Source organism: Balaenoptera musculus, chromosome 14 (assembly GCF_009873245.2).
Source record: "Balaenoptera musculus isolate JJ_BM4_2016_0621 chromosome 14, mBalMus1.pri.v3, whole genome shotgun sequence".
NCBI lineage: Eukaryota > Metazoa > Chordata > Mammalia > Artiodactyla > Balaenopteridae > Balaenoptera > Balaenoptera musculus.
In genome coordinates, this window is record NC_045798.1 from 6,481,518 (window position 1) to 6,508,948 (window position 27,431).

The 27,431-nt window shown below is 45.8% G+C and overlaps 2 protein-coding genes across 19 annotated transcripts in view; one reads left to right on the top strand and one right to left on the bottom strand.

Annotated features, from left to right (window-relative positions):
- The window catches only part of ZNF664 (zinc finger protein 664), a 33,589-nt gene extending 30,177 nt beyond the window's left edge, over nucleotides 1-3,412 (bottom strand). For 11 of the 14 annotated variants that reach the window (XM_036874465.1, XM_036874458.1, XM_036874456.1 and 8 more), the window contains exons 1-2: nucleotides 2,659-2,797; nucleotides 1,927-2,063 (exon numbers count right to left, since the gene is read on the bottom strand). The gene's annotated coding sequence lies outside the window, so the exon portion shown is untranslated. The other 3 variants (XM_036874462.1, XM_036874457.1, XM_036874459.1) reach the window with 3 other exon arrangements.
- Nucleotides 3,293-27,431, top strand: part of CCDC92 (coiled-coil domain containing 92) — a 30,526-nt gene continuing 6,387 nt past the window's right edge. For 2 of the 5 annotated variants that reach the window (XM_036874445.1, XM_036874447.1), the window contains exons 1-2: nucleotides 3,399-3,507; nucleotides 3,956-4,119. The gene's annotated coding sequence lies outside the window, so the exon portion shown is untranslated. Of the gene's footprint in view, nucleotides 3,508-3,955; nucleotides 4,120-23,341; nucleotides 23,347-23,539; nucleotides 23,903-27,431 lie in introns of those variants that run through there. The other 3 variants (XM_036874448.1, XM_036874449.1, XM_036874450.1) reach the window with 3 other exon arrangements.

Here is a 27,431-nt window from a genome sequence, read left to right on the forward strand (position 1 = left end):
TGGTCCCCTTTTTATACTCTCTCATAGCCAATGCTACTTCACTTTCATAGCAGATACCAGTTTATGATTTTACATGCAGCTGCGTGATTGTGTTTAATTCCTGATCTCCTCTCCCCCCATAGATCAATTACAAGAGAACAGGGTCAAGTTGATTTTGCTGGCCACACTACAGACATTCATGCATATATGAATGAAAGAAAAACACCTACAAAGCCCCTAATGGTATCTCTTACGTCTTAAAACAATACCCATCACATTATTCAATAAATATTTACTGTTAAAACTCTGATACTGCCTGCAAACTCCGTAAGAATCCATTTTACTCAAAGAACTCATAAAAACTAACCTGAATCTGCTGCTGCTTCAGAAAAACACATACACAAATTTACATCACTAGGAAGTAAGTTCTGTTTACATATTATGAGAGTTTTACGTAGTGTTCAAGTTGCTGATACTTTATTCACAGGCAACTAATTTTTAGGCCTTATTTTTTAAGGTATGTAAAGCACTATGAAAAATGTGCTTTGTAAAATACTCTTTCAAAAGTCTAATGTATTAACAGTACTTGGTAAAAATATAGCAAAATCAGAAATTAAACAGCATTCAAAGTTGGCTATCTGTAGTATTCTGTAATATACACATCTGGTCAAAAAAGAAAATATAAATTATATTGTAAATTAAAAATTCCTTCAGATCACAAAGGCCAATAAAATCAACATTATACACCACTTTACACTCTACAAAGACTTTCACATACATCATATGACTGAACTTGGTGGAATAGATAGAGCAGGTATTATCACCATTTGTAGAAAAGAAAACTGAGGCTTAGAGTAATTAAATGTCCTCCCCAAGGTCACAGGACTTGAAAGTAGTAGAGTCACAATTACAATGGGAGGAGGGGTGGAGGCTCCCACATGTAAATTTCTGAACCAAAGAGAACTTCCATCATAAAAGCTTAGGCTCTGTAATTAGTGTAGATTTGTGCTCCCTTCACTAAAATTTCATTTCACTAGAGAACCACAACCAAAAAAGCTGTTTAAGTATAAAGTTAAAACATCAATTGCCATCAATCCAGGAAATGGCTAAATAAACTATGGTGTACTCAAACTATGGAACATGATGCAGCAGTTCTGCAGAATGAGTGAATGCATCATATGTTAAAACTGAAAGCTAGAGTACACTTGTACTTGTTAAAACAGTCAAAGATAATACAAGTACACACATTTTGTAAATTGTAAAAACATTTTTAAAGACCTAGAAAGATACACACCAAACATAATAGCTGTTATCTCTGGGGACAGAGGTTTGTAGTCAAAGACTTTAGCCCATCTCTGTGATGTTTTAATTTTTACAAAGAAAATGCTTTACTTTGCTAATTTAAAACTAATTTTTAAAATTTAAATTAACCTGTGGGTTGAACAAGAAGGTCATTTTTCTGTTCTAAAAAGCTGTGCATCCTATCAAGGAAGTAGGGCCCCCCCTCAAAAAAAGGACAAACTATAGAAACAAAAACAGTTCGATCCTTTTAAAACAATAAACTACCACAAAACGTTCCTTTAAAAAAAAAAAAACAATAGCTCAGAATGTTTAAAAAACATCTAGTCTCCTTTGTTGCAATAAGACAACCAATAAACTATCAACTAGAAAAGTCCGGAATAGGCTCCTCCTAGAGAGATTTAGTTGCTAGAGTTCGGCAAGGAAGGTTTCACAAAGGAGCTGAGTTTTGAGGGAAATGAGAGGTGACTTGGCAGAGAGATGCGGGAAGATTAAGCCAGATGGGGAAATGTCTGGGAGGTGGATATGTTGAGTTAATCAGAAGCAGGGCACAGGGAGAAAACTGGAGTAAAGTCCTGAAAGAGGAGAGGAGGTTCCTTTGGATGTGGGAGGTGAGAGGGAGCTCGACGGCGCTGCCATCCAGTTTACCTGGGTGAGAATCCGGCCCTTGTTATGGTCAAACAATGGAGGAGTCCAGCGGCAGCGGCGATCTGCGCTGGGTGCCGGGAGGGTTCCTCATCACCTGAGTAGGATGCTCGGCTGGCTCTGCTGGGACGCGAGGCGCTCTAAAAAAAAACACAACATCACATCATGCAGCCAAGCTTCTCCGCGGCACAGCCTGGCTCCCTGATCCCACGGCGCGGCCATTACCGCCTCTCCGCGGACCCGCCTGGAAAGGCTCCAAGGCGCGGCTTCACGGGTTTCTAAAGCTGTTTTGCTCCCCCTTCCCTCGGCTCCAACAACAATGGAGCCCGGCTCGGGAGTCCGGCTCCCGCGGGGCCTCCGCCCGGCCTCGCCCCTGCCGCTGCACCTCCGCCGCCGCGCACCCTGCCGCCATCTGTAACCCCCGCTCCCCGCTCCCCGGCACTGCGGGCCCACGCCGGCTCGCCGAGGCCAAAGGCCAGGCTGCCCTCCCCGGGGCCGGCCCGGTGGCCGCCAGGCCGCCCGGCTGCGCGGAGCTGCTCTGACCTTTCCCACCGATGCCCGGGCACCCGCCCCGGCTCGAGGCCCATCCTAAGTGATGGGTTGTTTTTCTTTTCTTTAATCCACTCATCCTTCTTCCGACCCCGAGCCCACTCCCCGGCCCCCGCCCCCCGCCCCCGCCCCCGCCTTGATTCAGAGAAGAAATAGAGACTGCAGCCCGGCCGCCCCACAACTCACTCCAAGTGAGGGGTTGAAGCGCCCCAGGCCGCGGACTCCGCGAACCCACCCTCCCTCTCCTCGAGGGACACCTCACAGGTGCGCCTCCAAGCCGCGCGCGCGCGCTCCGCACACCCAGACGCCTCCGGGGGACAGCGCGCGTGCGCACGCACGAGGCCAGCGAGCCCCAGGGGAGCGGGGGCCGCACGCATGCGCGCCGCCCGGCCCGCTCCCCTTCCCCCCTCCCCTGCCCCCGCCCCCGTCGGCCGCCCGCGCGTGCCCTCCCCCCAATCCCAGGCTGGTCCCGGGTACCCCCCAACCCCCACCGCCCAGCGCGCGCGCGCTCCCGCTCGCCCGCCTCGCTCCTCCTCCCCCGCGCCCCACCCGGGCCCGCGTTACCCCGGGCAACCGCAGTGCGGCCGCACCTGAGCTTTGCGCCTGCGTCCCACTGGCCAGACCCTCCCTTCCCCTCGGTCCGTTCCCCAACCCCGCACAGCTGCGGGAGGGGGGCGTCGCCCCCTCCCCGGGAAGTGAGTATCGATCGGCCTCCCCCGCCCCTCCCCGCAGACACAAACCCGCCGCCGCGCCGGCGCCTCGGCCGCCCTCCCGGTCAGCGCGGACAGGCCTCGCCGCCCCGGCCCCCGCTCCCAGCGTGCACCGCGGCGAGCGCTCGGGTGGGAGCCGGCGAGATGCGCTCGGCGGGCGGTGCCCACTGACCTCCCTCGGCGGCCGGGCCGGGGCAGGGCCGGAGCCGGGAGCCAGCCCCGCCCGCCGCCCCGCCCATGGACCGCCGGCCCCCGCTGCCGCCCGCCCGGAGGACCGCGCCGAGTGGGGGAGCCGCCTGAAGGACCGCGACGGCCGCGCCCGCAGGTGAGGCGGGGCCCGAGGTGTGACCGAGTCCAGCCCCGCTCACCTGGCGGTACCTGCAGGGAGGCTCTGCGGGCGCCGGCGGGGGGGCGGAGGCACCTGTCGCGGCAGAAACTCATTTAGATAATTTTTAAAGCCCTCACTGCAGGGGGAGGGGTCCTCCCGACCCACGGGGTGGGGAAGGGTGTCCCCTTGCGGAGACATCTCGGGGGGAAAAACCAAGAGGTGGAAAGGAGGGCAAAAGTGAGGCGCAGCGACCCCCGCGCCGGCTGCCTGCAGGGTCTTCCAGCCCGTTATGGGGAGGAGGATGCCCTTGCCAGGGCTCCAGTCGAGGCTGCAGTCCGTCCCCACCGCGCACCCAAGCCAATCCGAAGGGGGAGGAGAGGGCAGCCCAGGGGCCGCTCCTGCCAGCCCCGGGGTGGGATTGTAGCGTGAGGGATCCGCATTGCAGGTGCACCAGGAGCGCCCGAGGGCCTGGCCCTGCTTTGTCTGGGATGCTGTGGGGAGGAGGCCGTCTGAATCCACATCGCCTATTTAAATGCGTTTTACCACCCCGTGGACGTTAGAGACCCTCCCAGATAAGTTGCATTGTCTTCTGTCCTGATAACCCTTTACGTAAGTACTCTATCTTTACAGCCCCTCTCTAAAGCTTTGATATGGGCTTTAGTTTACCCTAGATAACGATTTGCTTGTGATTCATGAAACTGAGCATAATGCAAATATGCAGCAGAGCTCCAGGCTTGGCGACAGAGCTGCCGTCTGCTACAGCGAGTTAGTCTAGTTTATCTAACTTACGTTTTCATGCTGACCTGTATTAATTTCAAGCTTTGATATTGAGCCGTATGATCTATTCCAATTATGCAAATGAAGTGGCCTGAGAGGAAGTATGATCGTACTGTGTAATTTAGGTTGCAGTAATCGGTCTTATAACAAAATACGAGCTGCCAGGCTGTCATACGGTAATATATTACACATTTCCAGAAACCTGCCTGTAAGAGTGTTAAAGCTAGAATTGACGTTTTCATACTTTTAAGTTTGACGTTTATTTAAAGAACATTGTTATTGTTTTATTAAATGAGTTTTGTTTTGTTTTGCACCGTCAAGAATTCCCTTGCATTTTCTTGCCCTTGAATTGTAAGGAAAAGAATGCTAACATTTAAAGTGACTTTTACCTCCAAAGATGTTCTGAATTTATTTCTTTTGGCTAAATGTTCATCTTATGTGAAATATTTTTGGAGAAGGTTTTAAAGCTTGTGGTATGTTTATGTGTATATACACATGTGTTTACGTATACATACACACTATTGGAAAACCTTAAAATAAAATAGTTTTTATTGCTCTTCTGCATCATGTTATAATTACTCAGTAAATTCAGTTTAGGTATATTTAAAATCTAAAGTACCAGACAGTAATTTGTGTGTATCAGATTTTTTACTGTAGCACATGTAAATACAACAGTCTAACAAACAGGTTTCTTGGAAATTAGATATTTTTATTGTTAAATCTTTTTTTTAGAAAATGAATCCTTTTACTTACGACAGAAAATCACTCATGTGGGCGCTTAACTTTTTCATCTGTCATTCGTTGTATAAATTCATTTTAACATCATCATTACTTAATTGATGGAGTGCATTTGCAGCAATACTGATGTTAACAGTGTTGAGGCTTTTAAGAAATACTTATTTTTATATTATATTTATAATTTTCTTATATTTCTGGCAAGAAAAGACATGAGCCTTTTTTCTTTTATCTGGAACAAGGTCAGCCATAAAAAGTTCTTAAGATATACTGGGCACACTATGTTTATTAACTAAGATTAGTTGTAGCTACTGGATTGGGTATCCTTAAAGGACAGAAACTAGGCGCCTTTATATGCTTCACACACCAAGGGTGCAATAAATGTTTGACTCAGATTGACGTTCCAGACTAGTTAGGTAGGTGCTAGCTTAGTGACACCAAGTTTCACATCGCCAGCTTTGACATTTAAACCTGCAGAAAGGTTGGGTAGGGAAGTGAGTGTGTCCTAATTGTCTTCAAGTATTCAGGGTCTGTCATGCAGCAAAGGGATTTTATATTTCCCCGAGTTTCAAAGAAGACAAGTAGTACTTATAGGAAGACAGACTTCACTTTGACATAAAAGCACAAGTTGCTTATGATTAGAACCTCCAGTGACAAAAGGGGCTGCTCTTTCCCTGCAGAGTTTCCAGATAAGCTGGTCCCCCGCTGGGCAGGAATGGCTACTAGGAGGTATCACACCAGCGTGGGAGAGGCCTCGTGAGGGGGGGCGCTGAGGGACTCCAGTGGCAACTGGATTGGAGGGCATTGTGGTTCTTTTTTATTTCTTACTCTGGCTTCTGCAGTGGTGGGCATGACAACATCCCAGACACCTACTTCAACCCTAGGAAGACTTTTACTGGGGTAGAGGCCACCCTGATATCAGAGGTGATTCTAATCCTACTTTGCATTTGTGTGGGGCTTTACAGGTAATAAAGCACCCTCACATTCAGTGTTTTATTTTAAAAGACTCTTCTTAATTACGCTGATTTGTATTTCTTCTTTTGGCTTTTCTATTCTGTAATAAACATTTAATCAAGAAGAAAATTACCCTTTTCTATGAAGGCAAGCAGAGGAGTCTTTTTTTTTAAGCTCTTTTTTAAAAATGGAATTATGTCAGTCATTCTTTTGAGAGTCAGCAGGTTGTGCAGGTGAGTAGCTTTTTTTCTTAGCTGAAATTATTTTTTGAAAGATACTGATTAAGGGCTGATTCTTTTGCTTGCTGTGCATTTTAGTTTCTGTTTATTTCATTGCTCAAACATGACTCAAATTTCACAGCAAGAAGTCCATTCATATCCACTAACAGTAAGTTGCATTGGACTTTTTTCAGTTTGTCTACCTCATTTTTAAATGCATGTTGGCAGGTAAAACACAGCTGAGGAGAAGCAGCATTACAGTGGACCGAAAAGATTAGGTGGATTGGAGTTTTGTGTTTGAAGAAGAAAAAGACGTGTCCCATTTGTACTAAGTGAAGTCTGGGAATGATAATTTATCAACCACAAGAATGATGCTCTATCTGTTATAACAAAGATTAGGCTATTGACTGTCAATCACAATGCATGTATTAAGTGGATCAGTGGGGATAGGACTCTTTGTCTGTGGCCCAGGAGCAGAGCAGAGCTTCCTGTAAACAGCAGAGAACCCAATAAATGCTGTCTGCACAAGGATTTAAGTGGAACATGATGGTAACGAGGCCAGTTGAGTTAAACCAGATTCTGACCTCTCCAATTTAGGAAGAAGTTAGAGGGGCGAAAAAACAGTTCTGAATTAATATATACGTGTAATTAATTTTAAAAAACCTTTAAAACATAGTTCCTCCCTTTTGTTCTTTAGCAGATGAGTTTGTCCCATACTTTTGTGGCTCTTATCCACCAGCTGAATTTGGGTGTGATAATTTAAATAAGACAAAGATTTTAAAATTTTGTTTGAACCAGAGATGCATCATTTATTTATACTTTATGCACAAAAGGAAAAGAGAAGAATACCAAGTTCTTCTGGTAAACCAAAAAATAAAATAAGGAAATCTTACAAGTATTTATTCCTTCAGGGAAAAAATAATCACAGATGCTACTTTAAATATGAGCAGAACAACAAATTATCAAGTAAGGCAACCAGTTAGAAAGTGGCCTTTTTAGAAGTGAAAGGTTACATTTTACAGGTCCTCACCATGCTCTGTGAAGGCGTCTCACAGATGTCTTAAAAGACTTCTTTGTTAATCAGAAAACAGGAGTTTATGTTTTTATGTGAGTTTCCACACTGGGGAACAGACTGAAATGAATACTTTTGTGATTATCCCGGTTTACCACTTTATCAGAAATAACTGTTTGAAGCAAGAAGTCTCTACTCCTCTGGAGCTGTAAGGGAAGAGGGAATAAGTGTTCTCCTCTTTTCAAGATTCTTTCTCCTAGCCAGATTCTCAGGATTGAGCAGTGAAATTCCATCCGCTAACACAAAAGAATAAGCCGGAGATGCTTAAAGTTTACAATAAAGGAGAGAAAAAAGAAGAACACTTTTAATAAATGGAATTCTAGGCATGTGATACTCTGCTGCTACAACGTTTCTCTTTGTTGCCTCTTTGACAACACTTAATATGTTACATTTAGATAGTATAGGATCCATTATCCTTTGCTCTTGAGATTTCCTTCCCACCCTACTTCTAAATGCACCCTGGACCCCTGTTATTTACCATGTAGGTGAGAGGGTTTATGAGGCATTTTTAAAAATAATTTTTTTAATTAATTATTTATTTATTTAGACTGCACTGGGTCTTAGTTGCTGGCACGCGAGATCTTTAGTTGTGGCATGCAGACGTCTTAGTTGTGGCATGCAGTCTTCTTAGTTGCAGCATACGGTATCTAGTTCCCCAACCAGGAATCGAACCCGGGCCCCCTGCATTGGGAGTGCAGAGTCTTACCCACTGGACCACCAGGGAAGTCCCTATGAGGCATTTCTTATGTGACATTGCTCACACATTGCTGCCACGTATAAATTATAATTCCCAGTATTATTACAGTACTATTTTTCTTAAAGTTACACATTCCACCTAGAAATGAGTGGCACCATACTCTTATAGGGCCATCTTTGATGCAACGTCAGTGTGAAAACATTAGCTCCCCAAGGTACAGTTCCATCACTGTCATGGCTTAATAATCCAGGGACCGCCATATTTTTCTAATGGTTTCTATCTAAATTTTTTACGATGATCAAGTGTAGGAGGTTAGATTCCTGCCATACTCCAGACACTGAAGGAGGCTTTCTTTTTGCCCCTGTCTCTCCAGCTGTCACAAGTGTCAACTCAGGTAAAGGGCACTGGTATTATTTTTCCCTCAGTGCTGTGGCATTTGGGAGCAGATCCAGTTTTTAGAAATATGTCTTGCACGTTGACAAGAAAGATGAAGAAAGGCTTTGTTGTTTTTTAATTTTCTGTTCCCATAGATAAGTACATAGCAGAGGTTATTAGGTAGGGCCTATTCTTTCCAAGGAGGGGTCAATCCTTGTCTTGGATAGTGAGTCATCTTTATCTTTTGGTTAAGTCCTGGTGACCAGACAAGAAAATCTTGGTGGAACAGAGCAGCAGCTTTCAGCCACTGAGATACTTGCTCACAGACATGCCCTATTGCACCGGGTCAGGGGAGGCGGGGACATAGTCTTTGATGACAGAGAGAAAGGCTGTGTCATCCTTCTCAGCCTCTGCATTGTGTGATGGGTTTCAAGTGAGCAATTAGTTCCCATCAAGAAAGTGCTGGAGTCAGTCTTTGACAGAAGCAGTGTTCTCAGTATAGTAAGGCTGTGGTATTAGGACCTGGTTCAGAGATGAGCAAAGCCCAACTTTATTGTTTGAGGACAAAGGCAGAGTTTTGGGGGGAAGACAAAATAAAAATCTAAGTTGGAACAAATATGGCCAGAGGTGAGACCTTCTTGGAGACAGTTAGGAGGTGTTCTCGTGTCTCATCCACAGTTGTAGGATGGAACTCAGAGCAGTTTAGGATGATCATTGACTGAGTCTGGAAAGGTGCATTGACTTCTCCCCCCCAGCAGGCTGCGGGTGGAGAAGAGTGCCTTCCCACCTAGGCTCGGGGGCCACCGGGACTGGACCTTCCTGGGCAGCTTATCATCACAAGTCTGAAACTCAAGTGGGAAGCAGATTATCCATCTCTGAGCCTTAGAGGAAAACCGAGTGAAGTTAGAAGTTGTTAAGCAGTTGAGGCCAGTGTCTCCCTACCAGAGATGCTGTGAGGCTTTGGTACATTCGTTTTGGTCGCCCACAGAACTGTAAATCCCTGCGGGAAGGCTGACGTGACAGCGCAGACTGTTGAACCCTAATGTGAACCTCGTCACCCAGGCTTCTTGCGCCTGTGCATGCAATGCGTCGACACCCTTTATCGGTGCTGCCCAGTGATAGAGCACAGCTTCATCTAGCACATTAAAAGTCTGCCTTTAGAGGTCTCCTAAGCCTGCTCAGTTTTTTAGATGGAGGTCCCAGTTTTTGCTTGTTAAAGCTCTCATGTTCACAGTGTATAGGTAGGGCATCCGGTTGCTTCCGTCCAGTTTTTGCATAATCCTGCCAGGTTATTTCTCACAGTTTCGTCTTGACATTTAACCACCTCTTCTGATTCTGCATGATATAGCAAACGTGTAGGGCCTTACAGCTTTATTTACAATCTGACCTGTAAATTGTGGACTCCAATTATAAGTAGACACATTTAATGTGCCAAATCCAGAAATAAAACATTTCAGGAGTCTTTTTGATGGTCATTTGTCAGCCTTGGTACATAGGTATGTTCTACATCTGGCGAGATTACTAAATGGTCACATGAAAATCATCTCCCTGTTTGAATAAGACAAATTTGAATATATTTACAAATGCCACCCCCCCCCAAAGGGGATAGCTAAGCTGCTCTCTTTGTCTACATGCCCCCCTGATGTGAGCCTGACAAATAATGTAGCTCATACAATGCTGTTGAACTACACTGGGGAAACTGGAGCGTCCCACTCCTGTCGAATTATCCCTAGCATCCCCTTACATGTGCATGTACAAGGCCATGGGCACAGGAACAAGATGAGGAAATTAAATCCTTTGGAGCTACTAAGGTGCTGTCTGGGGAATGCCAAAATGTCTGGTTACAAGGACTCCCTGCCAGCCTCCAAAGGACCTTGTACCATGGAGGACCTGATCTGGGACAAGTACAGCATGGATAAGAGCTGCCAGAAGGGACTGGTCAGTCTGGAAAGGATGCCTCGTCAAAGATAGCCTTCACCGTGGTATTCATCAAAGGGAGAATGTTTCTAAAATGGCCCCAACGTAGGGTAACACGAGGACCATTAGAAACGTGAGTTCCTCCCCAAGTGAGGCGCCCTCACTGTTTTCACAGTTGACCACAGTCAGAACGAGAGTCAGAAAAAAAGAGTAAGAAGGAAAAGCAGGATCACATGTTGCACTGGGGGCAATATGTCTTGCCTTTGGACAGACCATACAGAGGCAAGACGAATACAGATCCTTCTTTGTTGACAACAGTTTGCATACCAGAGAATAATTTTCTTTTCTGTGAGCTACTAGTCTTTTCTCCTCAATTATACACAAGTTTTTACTGATTAACTTAAATATACCTCGATTCACACATACATAACATGGTTCCAAACAGTATATTTAAATGACAGTATATTATTTAGAGATTTTAAATTGTGGTTTTAAAATGTTATCAGACATATCAGATGCCCATTATATATCGATTGATTTTACCTTCTTAATTTGGGCTTTAAGAATAAGTGTTCAAAAATACCTAGCAGATGACTCACAGGGATTGTGAGGTGATAAGGTGTGTTTTTTCCTATTTGAATTTTAATCTCTTTACAAGTCTTCAGGTAAATATAAATTATTAACTACCTCACTATCAGTCCAAAGAGAATTAGGGATTTTAGAAAATAACATGTAATTTACACTAACTAATGCAGTTGTTGATACTAAAAATTTTTCAGAGAAGTGTATGGCATCTTAAAACATTACTCAGCTAATGCAAGTAGTTTCATAGGCTAACACAATGTAATCTTGTCTGAGATTTTTAAAAAGCAAATGATAAAGGTACCAGTTTCTTACGTTATAGCTCATTTTAGTTGTATGCTCATGTTTAGGTTTACCCACTCTTAAATAATGGTCGGTAAGGAATTTAGGAAGTTCAGTTTAATGTAGCCTTTTGGCAGAAATCCCACTTCTTGGTATGAATTGATATGTGTAGGATCGTCTGTCCCTCCCCTGTCAGGTCTGTGGCGGCCGGGTTCACATCTGTTTTATTCGTTGCCGTCTCCCAGATGACCTCTGAGGTGCCTTGCTCAGAGGGGCTCAGAGAAAGGTGTTTTCTTCAGTGAAAGAGTGAACTGTGATCCTTTATATCCCCCGGCAGAGGGAAACAGAACCTTCATTTACATCCCCAAAGTCACTAAACAATATGCGAAAGGATTTGCCCCAAGAGTATTTTAATAATTTAATTCTTCACGTGTCTTCCATGTTCTACTGGAATACCTTCTTTCTTGTTCTTAGTACAGAAGCTTTTTAAAGAAGATAAATAGCTTTTCAGTTTGCACCTGTATCTTATTTCCAAACTGGGATTTTATAACCTGAGTAATTGTTTTTACTTTGGAAGTGACCTTTTCCAAGCAGAAAACCATTTTTTAAATTACCAGCTCAACACATTTCTTTAACTTCTCCAACATATTTCTGCAAATTACAAAGTTTAAATGATGGCCCTTTTTCATAAACAGGGTTTCCTGGGTGGCCGTGGAGCCTGTACTTTCATTTCTCCCAGCCTGGAACTCTTAAAGTGTCAGTACATGTAAAATATTAAGAGTTTTGGTATGATTTCATAAATTTCTTAGGAGTCTTTAGAAGCCTCATAAGATTTATGCAAGTATTTAGTGGTCCTCTTAAAAACAGGAATTCCTTTGCATTCAAGAAATGTTACAGCCTTTAAACATCATTTCCTAGAGGTTCCCTGATTGTTTAGATCAGAGTACTCCTGTTGAAAGTGTATATTGGGTCAACTTTGATATATACATTTAATGTCTGCAGAAATATCCAGCTTTTTGACCGTAGATCTGGAGTCCCTATTTGGGGGTTTAAGAATCCTCTTACATTCACCCTCTCCATTTCTCAGTTCACTTAAGCATTCACAGAGGAAAAGCAACATCTCATACCATCCGATAACAGGAGGAAAATGATTATATTCTTAGACACATTTTACCCGCAGCCCCTTTTCTTCTGAGCAAAAGAAAGGAGATTCACATATCCTGACCCAGGACAGTGAGGCCGGTAAAGCGGTGCCTTTCTGCACACCTGCCTCACCAAGAGTTGAAGACGTGGAGAAGAAACCCTCTCCAACAGGCAACCTGGTAGTCTCTCACTGATGGTTGCCTTTCCTCCAAGGTCAGGAGCCCTCTGTTATAGGAAGGAGGCTGCACGTGGCTGGGACCTGTCCCTCCTGAGCACTCCATCACCCACGGTTTACTAGCAATCCCGGAAACCCAAGGAGAGCAGCGTAAACCTCAAGTCAGAGGCAAAAAAGCCCTGCCTCAGATTAGGTTGACTCTGACCCAGTACTGAGACATTGGGCAGGACCATTCTGCATCGTGAGGGCCCTCCTGTGCGTCGTAGGCTGTGTTGCAGCACCCTTGACCTCTACCCACCAGGTGCCAGATGTGCCCCCTCCCCAGCTGTGACAACCCACAGTGTCTCCAGACCTCCAGTCTCCCCGGGGGCACCACTGCCTAACTCAGTCAGACCCGCAAATGGGGTTCACCAGTGGGATGCCCCCCCTCAAGTTCTGACAGCCTACACTTGTCTCAAGTCATAAAATTCACACACCAGTTCCATGTATTCTCGGGACCAATATAACCAACTGTATCTTGCAGCAGCTGTAGAACAGTGACTGTGTAGATTCTCTGAGGAAAACGAAAACCTTCCGTGGAGGGTATTCCAAGCAGGTCAGTCAGGTTGCGGAAGCAGGCCAGCTCCTCAGCAAGACCCGATGGGCGTTACCTTTGCCACTCTTTGCTGCATGATAGTTATCTCAGCAAGGAGCCCCTGTCCTCCTCTCTCTCTCCTCCCCATGCTGGTAGCCGTCCGAGTTGTCACACCAGTTGTTGATCTGAACGGGCAGACTCAAACTCCATCTGAATAAAGAATGTGTTAGTGTCTGCACTTAATTCAACCTCCTGTATGAAGAGCGAAATCCCAAGCCTCTCCTCTAACCAGGAAGCCCTAAAATTTCTAGAGCAGGGAGGCTCAAGCAGAAGGGGATACGGGGATATATGTGTACATATAGCTGATTCACTTTGTTATACAGCAGAAACTAACACAACACTGTAAAGCAATTATTCTCCAATAAAGATGTAAGAAAAAAGGGGGGATTAAAGGTGTTTTCATAATAAAAGATTATTTTTTAAAAAAATTTAAAAATTAAAAAATTCTGTATCTTCAAAACAGATATCTCTTTATAAATTTATTTATTTATTTATGGCTGTGTTGGGTCTTCGTTTCTGTGCTAGGGCTTTCTCTAGTTGTGGCAAGCGGGGGCCACTCTTCATCGCGGTGCGCGGGCCTCTCACTATCGCGGCCTCTCTTGTTGCGGAGCACAGGCTCCAGACGCGCAGGCTCAGTAATTGTGGCTCACGGGCCTAGTTGCTCTGCGGCATGTGGGATCCTCCCAGACCAGGGCTCGAACCCATGTCCCCTGCATTGGCAGGCAGACTCTTAACCACTGCGCCACTAGGGAAGCCCGGATATCTCTTTAAATTATATTACTACGATGATAAATTATCAAGTAAGGCAACCAATTAGAAAAGCAAACTTTTAGAAATTGAGTTACATTTTAAATGAGTCAGCAATAATCTCTGAAGTCGAAATGTCTTAAAATACTTGTTTGATAATAAAACAGAAGTGTATGTCTTTACACACGTTTCCACACTGAATAGCAGAGTAAGTTTATGGTTCTTTAACAGAACTAGCTTCTTAACCCAGAATAGTGTCTGCTTTTCTGCAGCTTTAGGAGCGAAGAAACATTCTCTCTTATTCTGAGATGTTTTTTTCACAAGCATCAAGAATAAGCACTGGAATTCTCCTGGTTAGCACTGAGCAAAAAAGAGTAGACTGGAGAAGCTTAAAACTTGAAATATGGGGAAAGGAGCAGAAAAGAGCGGAAGAGGAGTTTTAACAAGTAGAATACGGAGCAAAGGATGTTCTGGCTCCGTAAGGCGTGCAGGCCTTTCATCTTCACCTGGGGAGAGCAGTGGAGTTCATGGCTAAGGGCGTGGCGGTGGAGTCGGCCTGGTTTGGGATGAAGCCCCACCCAGCCACTTGCTAGCTGAGACTTTAAGTAAGTCCTTTAACCCTTTCAGCTTGTTTGCTAATGTGTGAAGTAGGAGGAGGACTTCTCGTTGTCAGAGTGCTTATAACATGCGTAGCTTGGTGCTTCCGGCGTGTGAGCCCTCAGTACGAGGCAGTTCTGTTGTTTACTATGTTTATGCTGATTTCCTGGAGCTTCAGGCTGTGTTGCTGCTGCACTTCCCTTCCCTTCCCTTCCCTTCCCCTCCCCCTGCATCATCCCCACCAGACTCAATTCCTCTGGTAGCACTTTGGCTCTAATGGGTAAAAGCTCAACTTTTCCCGTTTCCTCTCTCTTTCATCTCAACTATTCTGAGCGGCTTTTAATAAGCAACTCAAATCCAGTCCTCGCTTTTCTATCTGATTTTATTTTCCACCACTCCCCAGAATGTTCTTTCCATGTCAGACAGTGTAATGGTCTCACTGTGACTTCCAAAACTTCATTCTCACTTACCTCCTCCTGTGTAAACCCTGCCCATCCTTAAGGATCAGCTCCAGTCCCAGCCTCTTCAGACCATCTTGGTCACTGCAGTCCTTAGCCACTCGACATTTCTTAGGCACCTCCATGTGCCCAGCAATGTGTAAGGTACCAGGAACGCTAAAATGACTGGGGCATGGTCCCCACCTGCCGGGAATTCACAAAGCCTCATAAGAGAGGCAGGCAGGTAATTGAGAAAGAGCTTCAGGTGCTGTGATGGGTTACCCTTCCCCTAGCTCCTTACTGAGCATCCCCAGGAGGATTTAATTATACTTTGTTTTCTTTGTACTTTGGTGGCTGAGTCTTATATCCCCAATAAGCTATAGGCATAGGACTGAGTACACAGCTAGCACTTTAGAACATATGCCGGCTTGACCTTTAACCTCGAGGTGCATATGTAAAAGGAAGCTTGGTTGTTGGGCCTGTTGCAATGTGCCTCGTAAACTCCAAAAGATAAATTAAAAAACAAAATCAATGATGATGTTAAACTCCTGGCCATCACCATAACCTCTTGGTGACTCGAGTGGTTTCTAGGCTTGTAGAATTCATGGAACGGTGCGTTTTTTAATTGGGAGGTTCTAAAATGAAAATAAAGACTTGTCCTTTGAATTGAATAAAGTTAGCTTTATGGAAAAGTCGCTGCATTGTCCTCTTTTTTCTCTCTCTGTCACTGACCAGGAAAAGCATCATCAGAGCTCAGCATGCGCGTTTCCTGAATTTCTGAGTTTCTGCCACCACTGAAAATTGAGAAAGCGCAAAGCCAGCCCAGTTCACGCTGGGAGAGCCACCTCTTGGGTTTGGTGCCCATGTCAGCACCAGGAACCCACACAGTCGGCCCCTAACAGGAATAACTGTCCAGGTGTAAATAAGCTGCACCCAGTGAGATCCCATGTGTCACAGGCTCTGCAGAATGTCCTGAACAAGTGCACACTTTCCCTCCCACTGAAATTAAACTGTATTTCATTTTTACATGGCTTGATAGTTTTCTGGCCTTTTTATTTGCGAGCTTCCCAAAGACATGCATGAACTAGCTCTCCTTCCTCCTCTGCCTTATTCCCATGCCAGTCAGAGAAGTATTTCGAAGTCCTCTCATGTCACTAATACAAAATACACTATGTAATTGCCGGGGCGGGGTGGGGGGGTGGGTGTCAGACCAGAGACTGGGTGAGATTACCACTAATTAATTCTCAACTAGAGAGAACGCTTTCTTAAAGGGCCACCTCAGATTACTAGAGGGAGGCCTTCCCTGGGTGCTGGTATCATAGCAGGGGACAGACAGAAAGCCCTTGTTCTTCTCATGGAGCTTACATTCTAGTCCTGTAAGAAAGAGCAACAAATGACCTCATTTTAGGTAATGATAAATGCTATGAAGACGCAAGATGGGATGGGAGGACGATACTGACAGTTAGAATAAAGTCCAGTTGAAGCGTTCTTGCAGTGCAGAGAGCAGCCATGCGGGCTCCACAGCGGCGTAGCTGCGAGCCAGGGAGCGCCTGGGGGTGGCTCTCTGCGTCGGAGCACCGACAGCAGCCAGCGCGTAGCTCTAGGTGCAGCTGTAAAAGCTTTAAATCTGCGCCGCCCAATATGGTCGCCCCTAGCCACGTGGGACAACTTAAATTTGAATTAATTCAAATCAAAATAAATAAAGTGAAAAATTCCTTTTCTCATACACACCAGCTACACATCAAGGGCTCATGCGTCCATGAGCTTCACTGGACAGCAGAGAAGAGACTATTTCTACCACTGAAGGAAGTTCTATTGGATAGCTCCTCCTTATTTATTTATTTTTTTTTATAAATTTATGTATTTATTTATTTTTGGTTGCATTGGGTCTTCGTTGCTGCACGCGGGCTTTCTCCAGTTGTGGCGAGTGGGGGCTACTCTTCATTGCGGTGCGCGGGCCTCCCATTGCAGTGGCTTCTCTTGTTGCAGAGCACGGGCTCTAGGCGTGCGGGCTTCAGTAGTTGTGGCTCACGGGCTCAGTAGTTGTGGCACGTGGGCTCTAGAGCGCAGGCTCAGTAGTTGTGGTACACGGGCCCAGTTGCTCCGCGGCATGTGGGATCTTCCTGGACCAGGGTTCGAACCGGTGTCCCCTGCATTGGCAGGCAGATTCTTAACCACTGCGCCACCAGGGAAGCCCAGCGCCTCCTTATTTTTTTATTATTTTTATTTTTTTGCCACGTGGAATGTGGGATCTTAGTTCCCTGACCAGGGATCAGACCCGTATCCCCTGCATTGTAAGCACGGAGTCTTAACCACTGGACCGCCAGGGAAGTCCCGGATAGCGCCTCTTTAGATCAACTCATTTAATCTTCACAACAACCCCAATAAAGTAGGTACTGTTTTCCCATTTGGCTGTTTTCCCATTTGGGCAGTTACACATAACTCGCCCAAAGGCGCATCGTTAATAAGTGGCAGGGCTAGGAATCACACTGCGGCACCCTGGCTCCGGATCCAGAGCCCGGGGGCTCATCCCTGCCTGCTGCGTCGCTCTGGCTCGTCCTTGCGTACAGCTCACCTCTGTGCAGTTTACTTCCAGCTGGACTGCAGCCGATGGAGACAGTTACGCCTTGGTAAAGTCTTGTCACTGGATGCTTTAAGATTCAGCCAAGAGAAATTCTGAGCCAAGGGTTAGATCTTTCCTAATAAAAGTGTAGACCTACGTTAGCACAATTTCTCCCTCCTTAAAAAGAAATGGGAAGAGGGAGCTCCAAAGCACCAGGAGAATACCCAGTTTGTGTGTGATCTCCATAAGGCTCTGAGCTCTCTATGCCTCAGTGCATAAGGTTGGGAAGATAGTAAGTACCTGTCTCAGAGCTATTGGATTTGATGAGAAGGCACGGAAAGCACTCAGCACAGTACCGAGCACACGGTACGCTAGGTAAGTGGCAACTCTTGTCACTTTTGGCATCGTCACTGCTGCTGCATTCTGCAGCAGCCACACTGGGACGGAACATTCCACAGGGTACGGAGAGCACCCAGAACTGACACCTTCTCCCAGAGCTGTCATGAGACCTTCTGGTTCCAAACTCCACACGTCTGGAGGCAGAGGAAGTGCCAGCCTTTGGAAACAGATTTGCATGTGGCTCATGTACCTCATGTACACTTGGGCAAAGGTCTTACTCCTCTGAACCTTAGTTCCATAAAAAATGGGTATCGTATACGTATAGCTGATTCACTTTGTTATACAGCAGAAACTAACACGCCATTGTAAAGCAATTATACTCCAATAAAGATGTTTTTAAAAAATGGGTATCGTACCTCTCTTGTGTGATTGTTTCAAGAATTAGGTGGTTAACCTATGAGCCTGGCACAGACACTTGGTAAATAATAGCCGTAATGTCGATTTTTGTGAATGATTTTCAGCTTTTCATGATTAAAAGAAAATGCCTTTGAGTATTTTCTTGCCCAAGTGCCTTAGACCGACCCAGAGGCTGTGTCAGGGTAGAGTGGGGGAGACGGAACAGATCTATCACCAACACCATCTCCATCAGCAAGCTCACTTTAAACTGCGATGGTCACACGCTAGAAAAGCAGGGGAAAGCCAGTGGAAAAGCATCTTGGCGCAGATGTTTCACTGAGATGGAAGCTGCTTCACACCCTCCCACACAGCCAGCAAGAAACCGTGTGATCTGAGGTGACCATCCTGCCCATTAGGAAAAATGGGAGGAAAAACAAATTCCACTGGCTCCCAACTGCCTGATAGACACCACCAGAATCAGATCAACCAGAAGAAGCTGAAACACCCAGCCTAAGGATTTTGGACTTCAAATGGAAAATCTGGGCACTCTCAACCAAAATTGCCAAGTTCCAAAAATATGGATACATCGTGTGCTTATTATTAAAAGTATCTAAATTAAAGTGGGCCCCGAAAGAGTTTCATGATTGTAATTAATCCCATTGTGGGAGTATGAGGTCAAATACAAGAGGAAAACAAAACAAAGGCTGTCATGCAAATGGAAAAAGCGACAAAAGTGCAAAAGAAAAATAGTGTCAAGGTCAAGGACAGGAAGAATGAGAAAATACTGAATTGCATCCCCTTCTTTGAAAATTCCAAATGAATATAAAATGCAGTGATTGTTTTCTTTCCCCAATTTCTTCTGCTGGCCTCCCACAGCTGACAGATAATCTGTGAAATACAATTGCCCTCTTATTTTACCTTTATTTGTTTTTAGTTATTTCTACTGGGCTAATGTACTAATGGCTCGTTTATCTAATACGATCCAAATTTGGTTGCAAAGACAAACCCTGAATTACCTGCACGGCACCTGCATACCTTGCGTCATTCTCACTGTTGTCAGCTTCATCTGGATCTCAGTGTTGCTTGTTCGTTTTAAACGCCAGACCTTGTGAATAGAGCAGTCTTTTGTGGGGAGGTTTTCTCCTCCCCTGGAACTCAATGCGTGACTTACTAAAGAAGCGGAATATAGGATTCTGGGAATTCTCCCGATCCCTGACACAATAAAGAATCATTGTGAGTAGAGAGAACTTTATGGGAGTCACCCTAAATGTCATCAGTAAACGTGCCTCATTTATTCTACACGGCACAGGAAGCTCACAGAAAGGAACCTTTGAAAGATGCGGCTAATCTATGTCGGGACTGTCACAGCAGTCGATGGACAGTCAAGAGGTCAAGCGTCCTTAGGCGGACGTGCTGGGGCCATCAAAACAGTTCTAGGAAACGAAGATCCAGGTAGATGCCTTTTGAAAAGAATAGGTTTATCTTCTTCTAAAAATATCTGTACTCCAGCTGTTATTCCATAGGGGAAAAAGTCCCATAAAAATATTTTATCACTGATCACCAGAGGATATGTAATTACTAAAACTGAATGCTTGGCCCTGGTTCCTTTAGTCGCTGAATTGACTACCGTTGGACTGTTTTAATGATTTCAAAGCTCTCTACTATCCTTCTTCTTTAAACTTGTCTGAAATAACTCGTGTGGGCCCATTTTGTAGAAGGGCAAGTCGGGGAGGTGTCTTGTTTTTGCTCGGTTGCCTAGCCAAATTGTAATGCTGTCCAAGATGACATGGCTGGGACCGGGCAGGGTTCTTTCTAGAATAGCACGAGGATAAAGTCTCTTTTCTCTATCAGTGATCATCTTCTTAGATGCTTAGTGAGAGTTTAGCTAAATATGTTCTATTAGCACTAATGAAACCACCGACTAGTTTACTTTAGTGTAAGTAATAAAGGAAAAGTATGGCTAAATTAAAGTGTATAGAGCTTTGGTTAATAATACCTTTCTTTCCGGGGACTTCCCTGGCAGTCCAGTGATTTAAGACTCCACGCTCCCAATGCAGGGGGCACGGGTTCGATCCCTGGCCCTGGTTGGGGAACTAAGATCCCGCATGCCACATGGCGCGGCCAGTAATAATAACAAGAATACCTTTCCTTCTTTTTGTGGGCCTATGCTGTAATTAGTCAGGCCCACAAAATGGATAAAAGAAGCCCTGTCAGTTAAATCAATTGAAATGGTTCATCTGTTTGGCAAACCACATAGAGAGAGATTTTTAAAGCAAGTGCACACATCTCAGCCTCGGAAATACAATTTAGGATAGTGGTCATCAGGCACTAAGGTTTAAGAAGCAGCTCCTATTTCATCAGTGTAAAAGGACAGGTTGGCATTTGGGTCACCACACCTTTTAGTTATCAACCAGCAGACAATTAAAATCTGCAGTAATCACAGTCAGATGTAGAAATGGAAACACTCATCAGATATGACCTGCTAATTTTCCTTTCCATTTAAAGGCAGATATCACTCGGTAGAACTATTTGTGTGGTAAGTCGTGAGATTTTGTGTGTCCCTAAATTATTGGCTCAGGATCATCTTGGTAAATGACAAGGTTGTCAGAAGCTCACAAATGGCATCTCTCTTTAGTTGCAAATGTTTCCTGCTCTCGCTTCTGAAATGAGGCGATTTGGGTGATCCCGGGCGGGGGGTGGGCAGTCAGCTGGAGGCTGCCCAGAAAGGGCAGGAGGAGGATGCAGGGAGAGCAGGAAGGGCCAAGTGGCGCCACCACAGACCCACCGGCCACCTGGCCACCTCCTGCCCTAGAAGCAACTTCCCTGAAACAGGAAGTGCCGAGCCGACTGTGTGCTGACGTGATGCCCGGGATGGCAGCCCCTCACGGCCAGGAGATGGGGTGCTGGTGCGTCTGCCTCCTGGGGTGGGGTCTGCCACAGGGCATGAGCATTCTGGCCATGAAGTCGCCCAGTTTTCCGGGAGGCCCTGGGCACTCCCAGAAGGTACTGTATGATTTCAGACCGTGGGAGTGCATGTGTTTCTCTACCTGCCCACAGCCCACTCGGAGGCACTTTTAGAAAACCTGAAACACAGACTTGCTTTCTTCCTGAGACGTTTTCACACAGAGGGACCGAGCCCCTACCAGTATACAGACACGTGACATAGTTTTTAAATAGAAGTCAAATAGAAACTCTTAAAGTATGAGATAATCAGACTGCAGAGAAACATGGTTCATAAATCCATCACGTACGCCTCCAGTGACTGCAGCCTTCCCAGACAACCACATATCGTATTTCCCTAATTGCTGATCCCTGTAATCACATCTATTACAACTTTAATGTCAGGCTGTACATTCTTTCAGAAGGAAATGGCTGTCAGTGTCTAAAGAATTGTTGATGAGCCTTATACTTTATGATGGATAATGTCAGAATTACAGGAATGTACAATGCATGGGGGTGGGGAGGTACTCAAGGGCTCGTCATGATCATTTTCTGCATATCTCGGAGACACTAAATTGTTGCTTTTATAAAAATTGCCTTCCCGTTAATTCTTCTTGGTTCTGGTAAAGCATCCCAAGACTACCCTGGAACAACATCATTAAAACATCTGATACCACTTTGCTAGTGGATAGTTAGTGGTTATGTTTTTTAAGAGAAACTGCTTTATATTTTTTTCTGACTATAAACTAATATACTTTCATCATTAAAGAAGCTTTAGGTAATACCAAAATAGAATTTTTTAAAAAGTAAAAGTCACCCACAATCCATCATCTAGAGATAAATGCTTTTAATGTTTCATTGTGTATACTTCTAGAATTTTTTCTCTACTTGCATCTACAAAAATATGATACATACAGCTTTTAATATACTATTTTGACTTAACCTATTATAGATGTATTTCCTTGTCAATAAATATAGATCCACATTATCATTTTTAATGATATCATAGTTCAGATGTGCCATGCTAACTCCTCACTGGCAGACATTCAGATTACTCTGTGAGGTGGTTATCTTGCAAAAGATGCTTTTCTTCTTTTGGTTTCTACTGGCGTTCTCCTCTTTTAGCTTTCAGAGACCACCTATTAAAAGATGATGTGCACTGCCCACCCAGACAGAGAACAGGACCCCAAAAACATCTCCATCCAAAGTTTCCGCATTTGGATGAGTGCAAATTTAGTTCAGTTACCACTTTATCACAGTAGACCAGACACATGCTAAGTGCTTTATCTAAGATAGCTCATTTTATCCCCCCAATCACTATGTCTTGTAGGTACTGTTATTGTTCCTCATGGTATGGGAGAAAAAGGTGAGGGCACAGAGAGGCTGCAGCTCGAACGTGGCTGAGTCCGAATTGGAGCCCAGGATTCTGACTCCTGTGCTGAGCTCTTGACCCGCCTATTGTATTAGTTTTAAAAATATCCCAGTTGCTTAAGAATGATAACTAAACACGATTTTTAGTCACTTTAAAAAAATAATCGCATCTTTTGCTTTCAACGTTTTTTTACTTCCACTTTTTAATGGTGTTCATTCTTTTTACCAGAATGTTTTTGGAGTGATTGTTGAGTGCTTACGCTTCCTCGAAATGCTGTCCTTTTTCTTAGTGTCCTAACTCTTTGGGATTCTCAAATAACTTACCAGCTGAACTTCTTAAATACACGTGCAAGTAGAAATAACGGGGTCATGCAACTTAGAACAGTTTCTTTATCTAGGACTGTTGTGAATTCAGAATAACATCAGGCTTCATTTTTCAGAGATGGTAAGTTTCCTTTCCTACAAGCAGGTATTTTGGATTGAGAGTTGACGGCCTAATTAGCCTTCGACCTTTTTTTAGCTTCTCGTAGAGTACTATATATTGATTCAACGCAGGAAGTAGGTTTTACTGTCCCTTAGGGTGCCTGATTCTGCCTGACTCTCTTTATTCGCTTCCCTGAATGGCTCCTCTCCAGTGAAAATGGAAAAGGCCAGCAGAAAATGCTTCTGTTTGCTTTTATGTTTCCCTCTTTGGAAGTAACTGGAATCCTTTGCTAGCTCATTTCCACACTTAGATAATGTTCAGGAAATACCCTAGTGTGGGACTAAGTAAACAATATTTATATATTGATCAATATTTACATAAAATAATATAGGTAACAATTATTGAGCACTTACTACATGCCAGACACCATAAGTGATTGCATTTAGCACTTAACCCTTTAAGTTAGATATTACGATGGTTTAGGTGACAAGATAGGGTTCAGATTTAACCCCAAACACTCCAGCACCTCAAGACTTTGGCCATTCTGCTCTTTTTTTATCCCATTGTGCTACGCAAATCTTCTTTGGGCCACAGGTTCTTGATCTTGAAATAAAGAGGTGTTGGAATAGTTGATTTTGAAGGTCTCTGCCACCCTCAACATTTCCTGAGTCCATGAATCCACTTAGGACACCACCTCCCTGCTGGGAACCATCTCTTCTCCTCTTACATTTAATCACTACACTTGCTGCCTTTGTCCTCTGGCCAACCTTCATTTACTCCATGACAGTGCTTCAGCTAAAGGACACCAGAGCTACACAGAAAGTTCCCACAAAAAAGCCACAGAGGTCCTTGTGCACAAGACGCTTGCCGGGTCCCAGGCCCTGCCCAGCACGCGCAGAGGCAGTGGGACACCAGTCATTCTGACGGTTCACGGCATGAGAACCAGATGTGAATGGGTTATAACTTATTCATGACTAGAATCTAAAATAGCTTGTTATAACTAATTCACAGCACCACGTGAGTACTGGGTGTACTATTTTTTTTCAGATTCTAAAATTATTACCCTATTTCCACGAGCTTTGTGTTGAGAGAAAAGATAAGTCTACTTTTGATTGCCCAGGAACAAAGAAGTGTCCCATTTTTAAATGGTGAGACCTTTTCCTATCAAAGATATTCCATTTCTTGTAGTCTAAGAAATATGGTCCAGGGATACTTTAAAACATTGTTTCTGGCGTGTGAAGAAATTACAGGATGAGGTCATGTTCAAATCAGTGCTGCTGCAGTGCTTTTTGATTAATGCCATGTAATCCTTGTTGAGATCTCCAGTCGGTACCATCGGGGAGCCGTATAAAAGTAACTGAAGCCCGTATGTAATCCGGGAGTTCAGACACGAAGGGAGAATGGGGGCTGATTAGGCGGGGGGGCGGGAGGTGGTCTGCCAAGAGCAGTGCAGATCGCGGGAACCGGTGTGCAGAGGCCCCGTGCTGGGGCTGCGGCAGACGCCAGGGGTGAGAGGGCAGCCGTGTAGGTGGTATGGGGCGAGGCCGGGGCAGGGGTGGGCAGCTGAGCAGGCAGGGCCACTGGGAACATGGGGCTTGACCCCAAGAGCATCAGAGGGACGAGGCAGCGGGAACTAAGATCCCGCATGCGCATGGCGTGGCCAAAAAAAAAAGCAAGACTTGTTGGTGAGTCTTTCTGCCGTACTGGGTGGTCAGCAGAGCCTTCCCGGTCGCTGACTGTCCCACCTGGGGCGTAGGGAGCGGTGGATCCCACCTCCGTGAGCAGGGAGGTGCTCCTCCAGGCTCGTCCGGTGCTCCGCTGGGGGAGCGCTGCATCCCTTCCCGCCAAGAGGCTGCTGCAGCGGGCTGCGCTCGTTGCCCCCTCAGCTTCAGAGCGCTGGAGAGCGGATGCATGCTTTGTGGAAAGCATCCGAATTTCTGCCTGAAGTTGAAGTCCACCCCCGCCCTCAAGAGTCTCACCCACAGGATCTGAGGGCTAGGAGCAGCCTCCAGGCTCAGCTGCAGCGTTTCTTGATTTATGTTTTCACTTGTGGGTAGGACGTTCCTGTTTTTCCTTGGGTGTTTGTGAGAACAAACGACGTAAGTGATGGGGAAGCACTTCGTGCTCGCGCAAGCGGAGATGGTCCATAAATAAGATCATGACGTCATCATTTATACATTAATGCCCCAAAAGGGAGGAAAGGACATTACTTTGAATTAGGTTGAGAACTGGACATCAGCTACTGACAGGCAATTTGTCCTCATGCGGATACAGAGCAGACCCAGTGAGGTCGGGGTCCTCACGTCTCTCTGAGAACCGTCATTAAAAGCATGTTGTCACCACGAGGTGATGTTAGTATCCCTGCCCGCTCCGGGAAGCCATCTCGGCCAGGTGCCAATCTCTATAGAATTTGGCCCTTTTCAAGTGTTAACTTTCTGAACATACAGAGGGAACAGTAAATTCACAGAAATTTAATTTCTAGTGAATTTGCCACGGGAAAAAACATAGATGTGGCCTAACCTCCGAATCACGATCAAGGTAACCTGCCCCACAGGTGGTCTTGCTTTGAGATGCCCGTGCCCTTTGCTTCTGCCAGGGTTCCATGGGAGGAAGCGGGCAGAGTGGGGCTTGCCCTCTGGCTGCTGCCGTGGCTGGAACCCCATCCTCCACAGTGAGGGCTGCATCTCCGGGGAGAGAAGAGGGCCCGTGTCCAGACCAGGCTGCCTTTGACCGAGCAAATAACTGTAAAATTGCCGATGGCGCCTGATAACACTGAGAAACGAAATGGGATTGCCTCGAGACAAAAAGCTGCAATACAAAGAGCCCACAACATGTAGTATATGCCCTTCTGACAGGGAAAGTGCAGTGTTTCGTCAGCCACGCTTTATGGGTGTCGCCCTGCATTACTGGCTGACACACGGCTGAGGGGGCCTGAGTGCCTTTTACTCAAGCAGGATGCATTATTCATCTGCAGCGGACGCCTGCATCTTACCTTCACCCATCACGCTGACCCTTTCAGGGAGGGGTCGTGAATGCTCCTTCATGTCCCTGGCTCCCATAGCCAGAGATGCTGAATCAAGCCTCCCAGGATGAACTCCATCCCTTCCTCCATATTATCTGCATCTCTCAGCTGTGTCTCCTTGGCCTAAACAGGATGCTTCTGTAGCTTCATTCACGTCAGCTTCTGGGAAGGACTAAGTCGTTGCAGTGATTCCATGTCATCAGTAACTAATGAGAAGACATTAAACCATCACCTTCTTTTAAGCAGCAGCAACTCCCTGTCCTCAGGAAGTCAGTGATACTGTGTACCCTTTTGAGCTGATGAGAAAATCCTATAGTAATTTGGATCCCATCTGGAGGTGTGACTTGTTTCCTTGGACCTAAGTGGACCTGTCTCGTGCATGTATATCCAACAGCCAGAGAACGCCCCACACAGATGGCGTCTCCTCTTCCGGGCCTTTTAAGTCAGCATAGAGTGTGGAAGAAGAGAGACCAACCTCCAAATGGAATATCACGGGGCTGAAAAACCCTTGTCCTCTGGTTGTCAGGGCTCCAAACGGAGCCATCAAAGCTCACTTGCCGGCTTTGCACATTATATAATCGCGCTCCTCTATTCACCTCATGTTCCTTCTTCCCCAGACTGCCTGCCCAGGCTAATGGGAAGCTTCAAGGGCACGCTTTTATTTCTGTAGTTATGACGGTGAATTAATGAATTACAGATTTAGTGCCATTCAAGTCGCCGACTCACCAAGGCAGTTAGAATGTGAATACTTATTTAAATCATATTAAATTTGTTACAAATAAAATTTAATACCAAACTGTGATGGGACTGGGGTGCCTGCTGAGGCCACATTTCCACTCCCCTCCCTGCCCCCATGGTAGATCACAGAACACATATTTATTTCTGGTTTCGGGGACACCTCATTTTGTACCATCAGTGCTGGACGAAACTGTTATGCAGTTTTAGTATATCATGCTTTCTTTGTGCAAGGCATGCCTGTAAGTTAAGCCAGAAGCTCGTGGAAACAAAGGCTCTTCAGCCCTGAAGGCCTCAAGCTCCCCTGGTGCCGCACCCACGCTGGACAACCCGGCGCTGGGGCCCACTGGGTTAGCAGGTGCTGGCGGTGGGCCTCCTGGGTGCCAGGCACCGTGCAAGGGCTTGGGGTACAGCGGTGACCGAGCCTGCAGTCTGCGCGTGGAGGCGGGAGACCGTTAACTAGTTGTGGGCAGGCCATGAAGGCTTAGAGTGCGTGACCTCGCCCAGCCTGGGGGCCAGGGCTTCCGGGAGGAAGTGAACTTGGGCTGAGAAGTAAAGGACACGCAGACGTCAGCTCACGGGAACGGTGGGCCCAAGGGAGGACCCGAGAGGAGCACTCTGGGCAGAGGAGCCCAAGACAAGGCCCCGGGGTGCGGAGGCGAGGCCCAGCCAAGGCCCTGGAGGCTCACTGAGCAGCTGAGCACAGAGGGCACAGGGCCAGGCCCGGGCCCATGTGGACCAGCCCCACTCAGAGCCGTGGGCACCCCCGAAGATTCTGTTAAACTCACT